The sequence below is a fragment of the Lactuca virosa genome, chromosome 8 (assembly GCF_052849685.1).
Source record: "Lactuca virosa cultivar CGN04683 chromosome 8, Lactuca_virosa_CGN04683_v6, whole genome shotgun sequence".
Classification (NCBI taxonomy): domain Eukaryota; kingdom Viridiplantae; phylum Streptophyta; class Magnoliopsida; order Asterales; family Asteraceae; genus Lactuca; species Lactuca virosa.
In genome coordinates, this window is record NC_136433.1 from 80769946 (window position 1) to 80784879 (window position 14934).

General features: G+C 39.9%; 1 pseudogene across 1 annotated transcript; it reads left to right on the forward strand.

Annotated features, from left to right (window-relative positions):
* The first annotated feature begins 8885 nt into the window (after positions 1-8885).
* Positions 8886-14651, forward strand: LOC145129148 (TMV resistance protein N-like; annotated as a pseudogene). The gene is made up of 7 exons (XR_013717321.1): positions 8886-9080; positions 9586-9782; positions 10187-10773; positions 11313-12566; positions 12662-12979; positions 13057-13773; positions 13899-14651. The product of XR_013717321.1 is annotated as a TMV resistance protein N-like (transcript).
* Positions 14652-14934: the final 283 nt, after the last annotated feature.

Sequence of the window (14934 nt, forward strand, 5' to 3'; positions counted from 1 at the left end):
GGCCGCACACCCATGGCCGCACACACACTCAAGGTGGCCATACACCCCCTATACTCAATCCTGCAAGGTCCTATCACTTGGTACACATAGTTTCAAGTATCTAGAGTGAATTCCAATGGTTTTTAGTAGTGAAAAACCTTCATTTGACTCCTATGTGTGTGGCATTACATGTATTAGGATCAAGTTGAGTTCGAGGTTTCATTAGACACTCACCATCTCGTACCGGACTTTCGTGAAAACCACTCACTCAAGGTGAGTTCATACCCCTACATTTTCCGTATTTTTAACGTTTTCAGGGGGAATACAAGCTAAACATAAATGTTTTCAAACTCATGCAATTCTCATACTTTAACCCTTTTGTATTGTGTTGAGCATAAGGGACGTTTTCACAAAAATTGCATAGTTTTCCGGACTCGCTATTCACTACGTTATACATACAAACTATAATCGATATAGTTTGGGATTTTCTAAACATAACAAGTACAAAAACTTTCACTACTAAACGTATGCACTAAGACAGAATCAGTTTACAGTATACATCACTACTTTATTATGGTATTCATAACTGTAGTTACCACTACATACGGTATACATACGGATTTTCACTATGATAGAACGCTACTACACTACATGTAAACTAGATTGTACGATACTGTGAGGCGCTAATTCAATACTGTACCCTTAGGTGTACAGGGATAAATCCTATCATAGTATAACCAGAGTCTCCTGGAGGGAGAGCGTGAGATTTGTGAATAGATCTATTCGGGACTGAAAATCCCACACCCGAGCTGCTAGCTACAGTTGGGCAGGCATGCCCAGGGTGACAAATGTCATTTAACTTGACGCCTGAAGAACGTTGGAAAGGTCTCTAGTTATATCAAGTATGGTTATACGACTCACATTATGTATAATTCACCCTTAAGTTTACAACCTGTCACTCTTCAACAGTTTTATTTATACTAAATAGAACTAACACAAACTACGTATAATGGCTGAAGCCAGGGTTTTCAACCAAAAATCGATTATGCAAGGATTTCATATACAATATACTTATACTTCATGATTAGCCTTAGCTAGTCACATGAAGTAGTATTTTCACATATCACCACAGTTTTCAATAACGAACATTCATGGTTTATACGGAACTGATAATGCTACATTCTTACTAAAGAAAATGTCGAATTTTATTGGAAAGATACAAACACTTTTACAAGCTCACCAATAAGTTTTCATTACAAACTATTGCTTATGAACTCACCAGCTTTATGCTGATATTTTAAAACTGCTTGTATTCTCAAGAAATCAGTAGACAGGTACCTGCTGGGTTTTTGAGAAGCTGGAGCAATAAGAGTCTTATGTTTACTTTTATATATACTCTCTTATGTAATTCAAACAAGTTTTCAAACTGATGTAAAACATTTACCGATATGTATACACTGTGATGGTTGTGTTGCTATGGTTGCTATTATACATTGGTTGTGATGCTATACATGACGTCCTCCGCCCCGGAACGTTTCCGCCATCGGTTTCGGGGTGTGACAGATTGGTATCAGAGCCCTTGTTTATAGCGAACTAGTATACCGAACCTTACGTGGTATACAACTATAAACACTAAGGGGCCTAAGTGCTCTACACTAAAAGTATACTTTCAAAAATATAAGTATTTTTATAAAAAGTATACGAGCATGCATACATAACAGAATTCGTGTCATTAGTAGATCAAAACAAAAAGTATTTGGATGTTGGGGCACTACGGTTGAACCTGGGCAGTTATGTAATCATGTCTAGGGTCAATATAGCCTGATCAACTATATTCAGTCTAGACATGACCAACATGTGCTTGGGAGTGACTGTGGTGTTACAGCAGGCCTAAAACTTACCAAAAACATTCATCATAAAATACTATAGGAGTATTTTGTTAGAGCCAAATTCAGTGAGGATATTCATTCCTAGTGTTGCTACCTATTTATTTCTTAAGCGATAACTTACTTGCGTTAGTAACTTTTCTTTGCTTATCGCTTGGTAGAACACTTTATTTTTAGGATGAGATATGTTTTGTTTCATATATCTTGAGGACTTACCATCCTCTTCTTCCTGGTTTTTTATAGAACAAGATGCCTCCTCGACCAAGACCCATCAGAAGAAACGACAACACTCCGCCACCACCACCACCCCCTCAGTTCGATCCCGTCATGTTCCAGGCAGCAGTTACCGCCGCAGTAACCGCAGCGATGGCACAAGTAAACTCTGGTGGGGCTGGAGGTGGAACCGACCCACAGAGACAAGATGGAAGTCAGGGACATCAAAAGGAGTGTTCCTACAAGGACTTCATGACTGCAAAACCCAAGTCTTTCGACGGAAATGGAGGTGTCATCGCTCTGACTCGATGGTTTGAGAAGATCGAATCCATCTTCAAAATTTGCGCCTGTTCCGAAACAAACAAAGTGAAGTTCGCCACCTGCACCTTCACCGACAGAGCCTTGACCTGGTGGAATGGTCAAGTCAAAACCCTAACCCTGCCAGTGGGTAATGCCATGGGTTGGGAAAGACTGAAGGAACTCATGCTTGCGGAATACTGCCCGAGGGGCGAAGTGCAAAAGTTGGAGCACGAACTCTAGAACTTAAAGATGAAGGGTTCCGACATCGCTGCCTACACCGTAAGATTCTGTGATCTGGCTCTCCTCTGTCCGGGAATGGTCACCCCGGAAAGCAAGAAAATCGAGAGGTACATTTGGGGATTGACGCAACCAACCAAGGGGAATGTCTTGGCTGCTAGACCGGCTACATTTGAGAGCGCCAAGGATCTGGCTCAGACCCTGATCGATCATGGAATCGATTTGGATGCGTCATCAGCGGTCGCTGAGCCGCAAAAGGAGAGTGGTGAGAAGAAGAGGAAATCCTGGAACAAACGCAAGGGTCAGTCTTTGCAGGAGCCCTCCAAGAAACAACAAACAGTGGCGGTTCATGCTGTTACTGCTCCAGCTGCTGCTCCAGCTACTGTTCCAACCACCCAAGCTCCTACCGGTGTTTATACTGGGAAACTACCTTTGTGCAACAAGTGCAACTTCCATCATCACGGACCCTTCCGCGAGCTGAGTTGCAACAGCTGTGGAAAGAAGGGACACACAGCTCGGTACTACAAGGTGCCAACCCAACCAACCAACCAGGCTGCGGGAGCAGGTGCTGGTCAAGCTTGTTATGGATGTGGAGAGGTTGGGCACTTCAGGAGAAACTGCCCCAAGGCAGCAACTGGTGGAAATACAGGAAGAGTTTTGGCGATGGGCCAGCAGGAAGCGGTCGCTGATCCTACCGTTGTTACGGGTACGTTCCTCCTTGACAACTCTCATACATGCATTCTTTTCGATTCTGGTGCGGAGAGGAGTTTTGTTAGCCATGCATTCAAACATCTAATCAAATGTAAATCCCAACCTTTAACCGAAACGTTCACCGTCGAGATGGCTAATGGAGAGAAAGAGACCGCGAACGATATATTCATAGGCTGTACTCTTACCTTAGGAAATAATTCCTTTCCTATCGATCTTATGCCTGTATCTATTAAGAGTTTCGATGTCATTATCGGTATGGATTGGTTGACCCCAATCGTGCTGATATCCTTTGTTTCGAAAATGCTATTCGCCTCAACCTTCCCTCTGGCGAAGCCCTCATGATTTACGGTGATAATCTCAGTTCAAACCTCCGTATCATTTCGTGCATCAAAGCTCAGAAGTACCTGCGGAAGGAATGTCATGCGTTTCTAGCTCATGTTATCGATGAGGCACAAAAGGGTAAAGACCTCGGGAGCATCCTCGAAGCCTGCAACTTTCCTGATATCTTCCCTGAAGACCTCCCAGGAATTCCTCCCGAGCGTCAAGTTGAGTTTCGTATCGACTTGATCCCCGGAGCTACTCCTGTAGCTAAGTCTCCTTACCGTTTAGTGCCAGCGGAAATGCAGGAGTTATCCAGCCAGCTCAATGAGCTGATCAACAAAGGATTCATAAGGTCGAGTTCCTCACCCTGGGGAGCTCCGATCTTATTCGTGAAAAAGAAAGATGGATCCTTTCGGATGTGCATTGACTACTGAGAACTGAACAAGTTGACCATCAAGAACCGATATCCCTTACCCAGAATCGATGATCTCTTCGACCAACTTCAGGGAGCCAATTATTTCTCAAAGATAGATCTAAGATCAGGGTACCATCAGTTGCGAGTTCACGAGAATGATGTGCCCAAGACAGCATTCCGAACTCGCTATGGACACTACGAGTTTGTAGTAATGCCCTTTGGTCTGACCAACGCACCGGTAGTGTTCATGGACCTGATGAATCGAGTATGCCGCCCTTTCCTAGACAAGTTCGTGATCGTGTTCATTGACGATATACTTGTCTATTCTCAGAGTGAGGACAATCATAAACAGCACTTGAGGCAGGTGCTGGAAACGCTAAGGGTGGAGAAGCTATATGCAAAATTCTCAAAGTGTGAGTTTTGGATCAGGAAGGTGAATTTCCTTGGTCACGTGGTTAGCAAAGAAGGTATACACGTGGACCCTTCCAAAATCAAAACGATAGAGAATTGGTCTGCACCAAAGACACCCACAGAAATCCGGCAATTCTTGGGTCTCGCGGGCTATTATCGCAGGTTCATCCAAAATTTCTCCAGAATCGCTAAGCCTTTAACTACCCTGACACAAAAAGGTGTAACCTTCAGTTGGGGAGTCAAGCATGACACTGCGTTTCAAACATTGAAGCAGGCCCTATGCAGCGCACCTATTTTGTCCCTGCCAGAAGGGACGGAAGCCTTCGTGGTCTATTGTGATGCGTCCAATCAGGGCCTAGGCTGTGTGCTCATGCAGCGTGGAAAGGTCATCGCCTATGCCTCAAGGCAGTTGAAAACACACGAAGTCAATTACTCAACTCACGATTTAGAGTTGGGAGCAGTGGTCTTTGCGTTAACGATCTGGAGACATTATCTCTACGGAACCAAGTGCACTATCTTCACCGACCATAAGAGCTTGCAGCATATCTTTGATCAGAAGGAGTTAAACATGAGACAGCGACGATGGGTAGAGCTACTCAGTGACTACGAGTGCGAAATTCGTTACCATCCCGGCAAGGCCAATGTGGTAGCAGATGCCCTCAGCCGAAAGGAGTATTTAGGGCGTAAGGTGAAGGTACTAACAATGACCATCCATTCCCATCTACCCGCGCAAATCAGAGAGGCTCAGTTGGAAGCCTTGAAACCCGAGAACATGGCAGATGAAGCGTTGCGGGGAATGGACAAGAACTTGGAGGTCAAAGGAGACGGAGTGTACTATTTCATGAACCGGATCTGGACCCCAAAGTTCGGCGGGTACAGAGAGGTTGTCATAGATGAGGCTCACAAGACGAAATACTCCGTTCACCCAGGTTCAGATAAGATGTATCTGGATCTCAAACAGCTCTATTGGTGGCCAAACATGAAAGCAGAGATTGCAACCTTCGTGGGCAAGTGCTTGACTTGCGCCAAGGTGAAGGTGGAATATCAAAAGCCCTCGGGTTTACTTCAGCAGCCAGAAATACCTGAGTGGAAGTGGGAAAGGATAACCATGGATTTTATCACCAAATTACCCAGATCTCCGAGTGGGCACGATGCCATCTGGGTAATCGTCGATCGGTTGACGAAGTCCACCCACTTCCTGCCAATCAAAGAAAACTTCAAGATGGAGAGACTCACACGGATTTACATTCAAGAGATAGTTCGCCTTCATCGGGTACCTGTATCCATTATCTCTGACCGAGATAGCAGGTTTACCTCGAGATTCTGGCAATCACTACAGAAGGCTCTTGGAACTAAATTGGATATGAGCACGACTTATCATCCGTAGACTGATGGGCAGAGTGAGAGAACAATTCAGACATTGGAAGATATGTTGAGAGCTTGCGTCATCGACTTTGGCGCATCATGGGACACTCATCTTCCTTTGGTCGAATTTTCCTACAACAAAAGCTACCATACCAGCATCAGGGCTGCGCCGTTTGAAGCCCTCTATGGCCGCAAGTGCAGATCCCCGCTGTGTTGGGCTGAAGTGGGTGACACGCAGCTAGTCACGGGTCAAGTCCCTGACAGCACTCTCACTGGTCCTGAGATTATCCGAGAGACGCAGCTAGTCACGGGTCAAGCAGAAGTACCCCCATCTCTTTCCAAGTTCATGATTGTACTTTATTCTTGAATTTCGGGACGAAATTCCCTCTAACGGGGGGATGATGTGACAACCCGGAACTTTAATCTTGTACCATTAATCAGTTCAATCAATATTTAACTTGTTTTGTCGATTTCTGGTGCTGTTCAAGGGTTCATTTAAGTGTTCTAAGCTTGCATTTGACCAAGGTTGAGTTAGGAATAAGTCAAAGTGTAGCAAAGTTAGAAAAACTGGGCCATACACACCTCTTGGAGGAGTGTACGGTCGTACACATGGGTGTGCGGCCGCACACCCACTCCCTTGGCAGCACACTCACTTTTGGGCAGCACACTCACCCTATATAAAGGGTAGACCCCTTTCCTTTCATTCCTTTAACACCTTGGCAGCACACAACTCTATTCTCTCAAGTTTCTCCAACTTTGAACCTTCCAAAGCTTCAAGAACGTGAGTGCTTCTTCCTCTAGCTTACAATCCATGAAAGACCCCTCTATCTAAGCCTTAAGTGTGCCAAAAATGGACATGTTCTTCGTGTTGGAAGTGAGTGCGGCCGCACACCCTCTTAGGGTGGCCGCACACCCTTAAAACACCCTCCAAAGTGAGAGTTTGACTTCCATATTCGAGATAGACATGCCCCTAGCCTTGTTGCACCTTGGAAATGGCATTTTGGACATTTTGGTGTGGGGTGTAAGACCGCACACACCTGTGTACGGCCGCACACGCACCTGTACGGCAGCACACTCAAGTGTGCGACCACACACTCATCATAGGGCTGCAAACCCACTTCTAAGACCCCTATCTTGCACTACAATGTAGTATAGACCTAGAACACTTCGTGGATGTGAGTATGGACCTTGAGAACACTTCGAAGGCACCTCATTTCATGAGTGTACTGCCGCACACCCATTGGGCCGCACACCCGTGGCCGCACACACACTCAAGGTGGCCATACACCCCCTATACTCAATCCTGCAAGGTCCTATCACTTGGTACACATAGTTTCAAGTATCTACAGTGAATTCCAATGGTTTTTAGTAGTGAAAAACCTTCATTTGACTCCTATGTGTGTGGCATTACATGTATTATGATCAAGTTGAGTTCGAGGTTTCATTAGACACTCAACATCTCGTACCGGACTTTCGTGAAAACCACTCGCTCAAGGTGAGTTCATACCCCTACATTTTCCGTATTTTTAACGTTTTCAGGGGGGAATACAAGCTAAACATAAATTTTTTCAAACTCATGCAATTCTCATACTTTAACCCTTTTGTATTGTGTTGAGCATAAGGGACGTTTTCACAAAAATTGCATAGTTATTTGTAAACCCATTCTCTCTTTTACTATTTGATAGTTCCTAGTTCTCTCCCTCAACATTTTCTTTTGGATTATTACCGTTAAATGATCATTGGTACCAATTTACTTTAATGAACTTGTGCTTTCAACCAAAACACACGTACACGTACACACACAAACACAATTTAAGGTTGTTGGTTGTTTGGAAAGTTGATTTGGGTCATTAAATCCCAACTTATTTGAAATGGTTTCTTTAACTCGATTTGGGTCGTTAAATCCCAACTTACTTGAAATGGTTATGCTTAACTTAATTTGGGTCACTAAATCCCAATTTATTGAAATAGTATTGTCAAACTTGTTTTGGGTAAATAAACCCCAATATGATTGAAATAATTTTGAAAAGATTTGGGTCATGGAACCCCTACATCTTTTGGAAATTGATTTTATATGGTTTATCAAAGGCTGATTTGAGTAAGTTAGATTGCTATCTTATTCAAAGTGAATCCACATCGAGTATTTTTTGAAATATGCTCAGGTTGAACATAGAGGTGAGAAGTGGAAGACTTTAGCTTGGATTTTGTGAAGAGCACAACTTGTGTGGTGGGTTGAACAAGTGTTTTGATGTGTTGATTGTAAACAACCTCATTATTTTAAAACTAAAATATTTTCTTAAAAGGGTTTTACAATTAAGGGTTTTAAAACTAAAATATTTTCTTAAAAGGGTTTTACAATTAAGCCCTAGCGAAGGGTGTTACATAATGTTAAAAAATGGTAACTTTATTTTTTATTTTTTATGTTATTTATTTATTTTTTCTTAAAAAGGCTTTACAATTTATGAAGTTTGATATTGTTTTTTTGTTATGTTCTAAAAATTAAAATTGAGTTATGATTTATAAAATTTGATTAAGAAAGAAAAAGAATAATATCCTTAAACATGGCGTGAACATATGCCTACAAAGGTTGTTCGACCGACGAATATCACTCGAATAACATATCCGTTCAACAACTATTAACAAACAACATTGAATCATTCAAGCATCTTAATAGTTTAATTTCTACCGAATAGTCTCTCTTGTTGTATATTTATTTGGGACGTGATCGAACTTTAAGGTTTTAGAGGTGAGAATGTAAAATATAGAAGTGCGGGGACTAAATGTTAAAACTTCTAAACTTGAAGGTATAATTTTGGGCTGTGATCAAGTTTTAAGGTTTTGGAGGTGAAAATATAAAATGTGGAAATATGGGGACTAAATGTTGAAACTTCTAAACTTGAAAGTATATTTTTTGGGGACGTGAAAATTTTAAGGTTTTGAAGGTAAGAATGTAAAATGGAGAAATGTGGGGACTAAATATTGAAACTTCTAAACCTGAATAAATTTATTTGTCATTATTTTGACTCTCTCGTTGACCGATGTATCTAAAGAGTTGTGACTTGTGAGATGAGAGAGGAGTCGAGCGCTGGATGAAATAATCAGCCTAACTCAGATCGATCCCAGCTTAAAGAACAAATGACTGAAGAAACTCTACGGGAATTGAAGTGTAAGCGGTGAGTTGATTGCAAAGTAAAATCTTAGAAAGGGCTTCTGCTAAAATCTGGCGTTGCTGAGAATTTGAGGTTCGTTCTGAAACTGATAAATTGATGAAGAATAAGTTGTCAATAAATAAATTGATGTGTTAATAAAGTTCTATAGGACTTATTGATTAAATTCATTAACTGGTAAGAAAAATGTCGATCTGGAATGTCGGAAACGTATTTTGACGTAATCTAGTCATATCTTTGAAGTTTTTGAATTAGTGTAGTTAGATGATAAAATTAAACAATTTGTGAAGTTCATGAGCTGTTGTGGATGTCATGAACGAAAGGAATTAGTGGGAAAATGAATCTAAGAATGTGTATTTGTTGTGGATAGAAAAAGAGAATCAAACAGGGTAATAGGGAATTTAAACGATCCTTTAAGAGGGGACATTTAAACATTATATTTAGATCAAAGATACCAGTCATTTACTGATTACCAATTCTGGTGTTTCGAATTTAGGCTGGTTAGTGATTAAGATGCTTGTTTGCTACACTGTTGTAATTGTATTGATTGAATTGAATTCTGAATACAGAAATTGTACAGGTATTTATACACAGTAGGAAGGGGGAATAAGGCCTAAGTATACGGCACTAACTAACGGAATACACAAGATTAGGTAAACTATTTGAACACTTCATTTTCATGTTGATCGCGTGGTTATTAGGTATAAACATGTGTTAAGGATCTAAAGTTGGGCATTGAAGAGAATTGACAGAGAAGAGTGAAGGGGTTGAGGAAAGGTATCTACATACTCAAATCAATTCAAGTTGAAATAAGAAATTAAGGAACAAATCCTATGGAAATTGATGCATAAGCTTGCAAACTGAAGAGTTTAGAAAAGGAGTCTGCCAAAGCTTGGTGTTGCTGGGAAATTTCATCCACTTATTTTAAGAAAAATCCCAATGTAGAATTAATAATAAAACGTCAATTTGTATAATGTGGTGTGACAACTAACTTACAACACCTACATCAGTTCATATCCGTCTTTTGAATCATAAATTCATAACTTGCATTATTTATCAAAGGAGTTTTATTGACAAAACAACGGGAAAAAAAACAATTAAGGACTGGTTATGAGGTTCTCTAAATGGCAACCAATTACTTCAATTATGAGTTCTGAAGATGTTTTTCTACATGATAACAGGTAGTGGAAACTCACACCTCAGTTATAATATTTCATCATTGAAGTACTCAAACTGCATACAGTCTATCTCAACAAATCAACATATCAATGGCATCTTCATCTTCATCTCCTTCTGCTATGGCCTTTTCTTCTCAGTTGTGGAAGTACCATGTTTTTCTTAGTTTTAGAGGAGAAGATACTCGTAAGACTTTTGTTGATCATCTCTACACGGCTCTTGTACAACAGGGGATCTACACTTACAAGGACGATGAAACATTTCCTCGGGGAGAATCAATTGCCCCATCCCTTGAGAAGGCCATTGAAGAATCACAAATTGCTGTCATCATATTCTCTAAAAACTATGCTGATTCTTCATGGTGCTTAGATGAACTTGTACATATCATGAAATGCAAGGATATGAGAGACCAAATCGTTATTTCCATATTCTATGATGTGGATCCCTCTGAAGTGCGGAAACAAAAACGAAAATATGGAGAAGCATTTGCTAAACATGAGTTGGAAAACAAGACCAAGGTTGAATCTTGGAGAAAAGCACTTGTGGATGCAAGTAACCTTTCTGGATGGGAACCCCAACACATTGCCAACGGGTAATTAATCTCCTTCTTGGTTTGTGTACTTTTTATGCTTAAAATATGTGTGTTCATCTACTATAAGTCATTTATACTAGATCCTTATAAGTTATTAAAAGGACAAAGCCAAATTCTTGATGATACATGTTTCTAGAGAACAACTAGTTATGTATAAAGAATTAATGATGAAAATAATTATACCCGTGCTATGCAGTACACCAATAAAAATATCTATATTTTAGAAGGGAAACAACAAGTATGATCTGAAGAAGTTCTATTAGCTATTATGAAAACACACCAGGTAGTACAGAGTGATGATAATAAGTAGGCTGTCATACAAATGCTTTGATTATTCTGGATGATGTTGATGACCTTAATTGATACACAAAGGCTAAAACTAGATCACTTGATAAGAGCCAAATATTATAATCACTACTACAGGAGATTGACATTTGCTAAGTATACACAAAGTAGACATTGTCGAGGGTAGTAGTATATAATAGGGCTATTTTTCATTCTGAGCATGTTTTAATGATCCTTATATATCCAATTTGCAGGCATGAGTCAAAGTGCATTAAAGAAATTGTTGACATAATTTCTCATAGGTTGCGTCCAATAACTTCAAGTGTGGATGACAACCTGATTGGAGTAGAGTCTCGCATGCAAGATTTTATATCAAAGTTACAAATTGGGTTTGGTGGTAAGAGAATGATTGGAATATGGGGAGTTGGGGTGGTGGCAAGACTACTCTTGCCTCTTCTATCTATGATGAAATTTCTAGTAAGTTCGATGGTTGTTGCTTTCTAAAAAATATCCGGGAGGAATCAATTAAAAAGAATGGTCTTGAAAACATGCAAGCAGAAATTCTTTCTGGGGTTTTGAAACAAAAGCTAGTGCAAGTAGGAAGAGTTGAAGAAGGAAGGCGCATGATAAAGGATAGGTTACACCATAGGAAGGTGTTGATTGTGCTTGATGATGTTGACAACCTTGAGCAGCTAGAACAGTTAGTTGGATCACATGATTGGTTCGGTGAAGGAAGCCGGATAATAATCACAACTAGAGATGAGCATGTATTAAGTGGACACAGAGTAGATGTTATACACAAAATTAGCTTGTTAAACGATGACGAGGCTATGAAGCTTTTTTGTAAACATGCACCCCAGGGTCAGAATCCTACAGAAGATTATGAGTTGCTTTCAAAAGATGTGGTTTCTTATGCCTGTGGGCTCCCATTAGCACTTAGAGTTCTGGGTCGTTTTCTATGCGACAAAGATATGAATGAGTGGAGGTGTGCCTTGGCTAGATTGAAAGAAATTCCAGATGCTAATATTTTGGAAAAGCTAAAAATCAGCTATGATCCCACATCGGCCGAAAGTACTATAAGTTGGTGGCTTATAAGTCTAGGTGTCCCCTCCTCCTACAAGCTGGCTTTTGGGAGTGAGTTCTACACTTGGGCTTATGGCATGATGCGGGCCTAGTATGGGATGGGTCCGTATCACTTCGATGGACTTACACCTGTGGAGAGAGAGTTGTTCCTTGATATTGCATGTTTCTTTAAAGGGCATGATTATAAAGATGAAAAGATGATGATGATACTTGATGCTTGTGGTTTTCACCCTGTTATAGGCATAAAGGTGTTGATACAAAAAGCTCTCATAACTATTTCGAATAAAAGATTTAGTATGCATGATTTGGTAGAAGAAATGGCACACTACATTGTTAGAGGGGGGCACCCTAACAATCCCGAAAAACATAGTCGAGTTTGGAAGAGGGAAGATGTTTTAAATATATGTGCTATGGATGCAATGGAGGTAATTGTTAAAACTAGCTTTTCGTGATATATATATATATATATATATATATATATATATATATATCCTGACACAATTTCATTCCTTGATCCCAGAACCTGGACAAGATTGAAGCTATAAATTATTGGTGTCTAAGAAGTACTCGCGAATCACAAGTTTTTCTTCAGGTCATTGCAAACATGAAGAAACTTCGGTGGATTGATCTGAGCTTTGGATTGACATCTACATTACCAGAAATTTTTTCACCAATGGAGCTGTGTTGTCTGAAGGTCATTGCAAACATGAAGAAACTTCGGTGGATTGATCTGAGCTTTGGATTGACATCTACATTACCAGAAATTTTTTCACCAATGGAGCTGTGTTGTCTGATATTTTCTGGCCTCAAGGAAACACAAATTTGGGAGGGTTATAAGGTACTTCTTATCGTAAATGGCTAGAATGGATTTATTATGTTAGCAAACTTTTGACTTATGTGCACTTGTATTTACAGTATCTACCAAATTTGAGGACGATAAAGCTTGATCTAATGCCAAACCTAATGAAGACACCTAATTTTGATGGGCTTCGGAACCTTGAAAGATTCATGATTAGGGGATGTGGAAAATTAATAGAAATTCATCCATCATTTGGGCATTTGGAAAAGCTAGTTTACGTAGTGATAGACGGTTGTTTGAATCTTCAGATGCTTCCACCCATTACCCAGTCGAAGAAACTTGAGACTCTTAAACTCTCAAACTGCAGCCAACTTTTTAATTCTTCAAGGATTCAGCAAAGTATGGAGAATGTAGAACATCTCCCAGAGCCTTTTCTTCCTCACAACATAAACCACGTAGGGCTACGCTTTTTTAATGGATGCTTGAGAAAGTTGGATCTCAGTGGTTGCTTTTTGGGAGATGGAGACATCAACTCTACTGCTGTTTGAGAGTTTCCTAACTTGCAAGAACTCGATCTACATGGGAATAAGTTTTCAAGATTAAATTTTAGTCGAATTCCTCGACTGAAATGTCTCAATGTGTCATACTGCTTCAATCTTGTAGAATTGTTGGAGCTGCCATCAAGTATAGCTGTTGTTCTAGCGGATGGTTGTATGTCACTTGAAACCCTTGGAGATATTTCAAACTGTAAATGGTTGTGGAAATTCTCATTGTGGGGGTACAACAAACTTGGTCCACTTGATGGTGACGTATTACTAAACACCATGCTCCAGGTTTGGCTTTTCATTTTCATGCTTTTTGTATATATATATATATATATATATATATATATATATATATAAAGCAAAACATTAAAGAATAAGGATAATCATAATCGAATGTGTTTGTTTTGTGGCAGGGAAATGCCAAAGATTACTTTATGAGTATCAACCTTTCAAACATTGACATTTGGATGGGGGCGTCTGTACGTTGGTTCGACTGGGTGAAGACTTATAATATGCAGCTTCCACACAATTGGTACAATCACTTTTCTGGGATTTTGATGTTCGCTAAATGCAACAATCAGTATCGGCGCTTTAATATAATTATCAAGCAGGGTGTAGATGAAGATTTTCAATCTGAGTTCTGGCAGGAATCTAATCAAACACTTGAGTCTTCTTTTCATGACACGTATGTAGGATATGTTTCCTTCAGTTCACTGAGGCGCACAGGATACTTGAATTCAACATACAATATGATTTCATTTTCTGTGGGGGATAGTTTGTTGTTTGATAGAGCTCAGCATAGGTTCAGAGCTAGAGTTGTACTTGTTCCTAAAGATGATCCCATGCAAACAGCAGCAATCGCCACAAATTGCTCAGAATTTTGGGATAAGGAAGTTCTTAATAGAAAGACATTTACCATACAACATGATTCAAACTCCTCTATCAAGATTTCATGGCTTCCTTGGATCTGACAAACGCATTCCCACAGGTATCGAATAACTTTTTCTTGTGCATTATTGTTGGTGGTAACATTTACTCTTATAAATTTGTTGCTGTCAACCAAAACCTAAGCTGATAATAGATTCATGAGTAGCTTTAGTCTCAATTTCTTAGTGGTCTGTTAATTGATGGTGAAGGCAATAATAGAAGAGGGCTGTCTTTGATTACTCCGATGAAGATGATGAGGACAAAGATGCACTCAGTTTAGCCTCACATATCCTCCAAAAAAGCAACTTTATGTTGATCCAAAGACTAAAGATTTGGGTCTTCAAAGTCAAAACATGAATTAATATTGATGAACAAAAGGAAGTGAAACCAAAGTATAATGCCCCAAAACTAGTATAAAGTAAAACCAAATATTCTTTTCTTGTGTTTAAGACTTTTATACATGCTTACGGTGTTCAACACACTAACAAAAGGATACAATCATATCACAACCATAATTTCAGT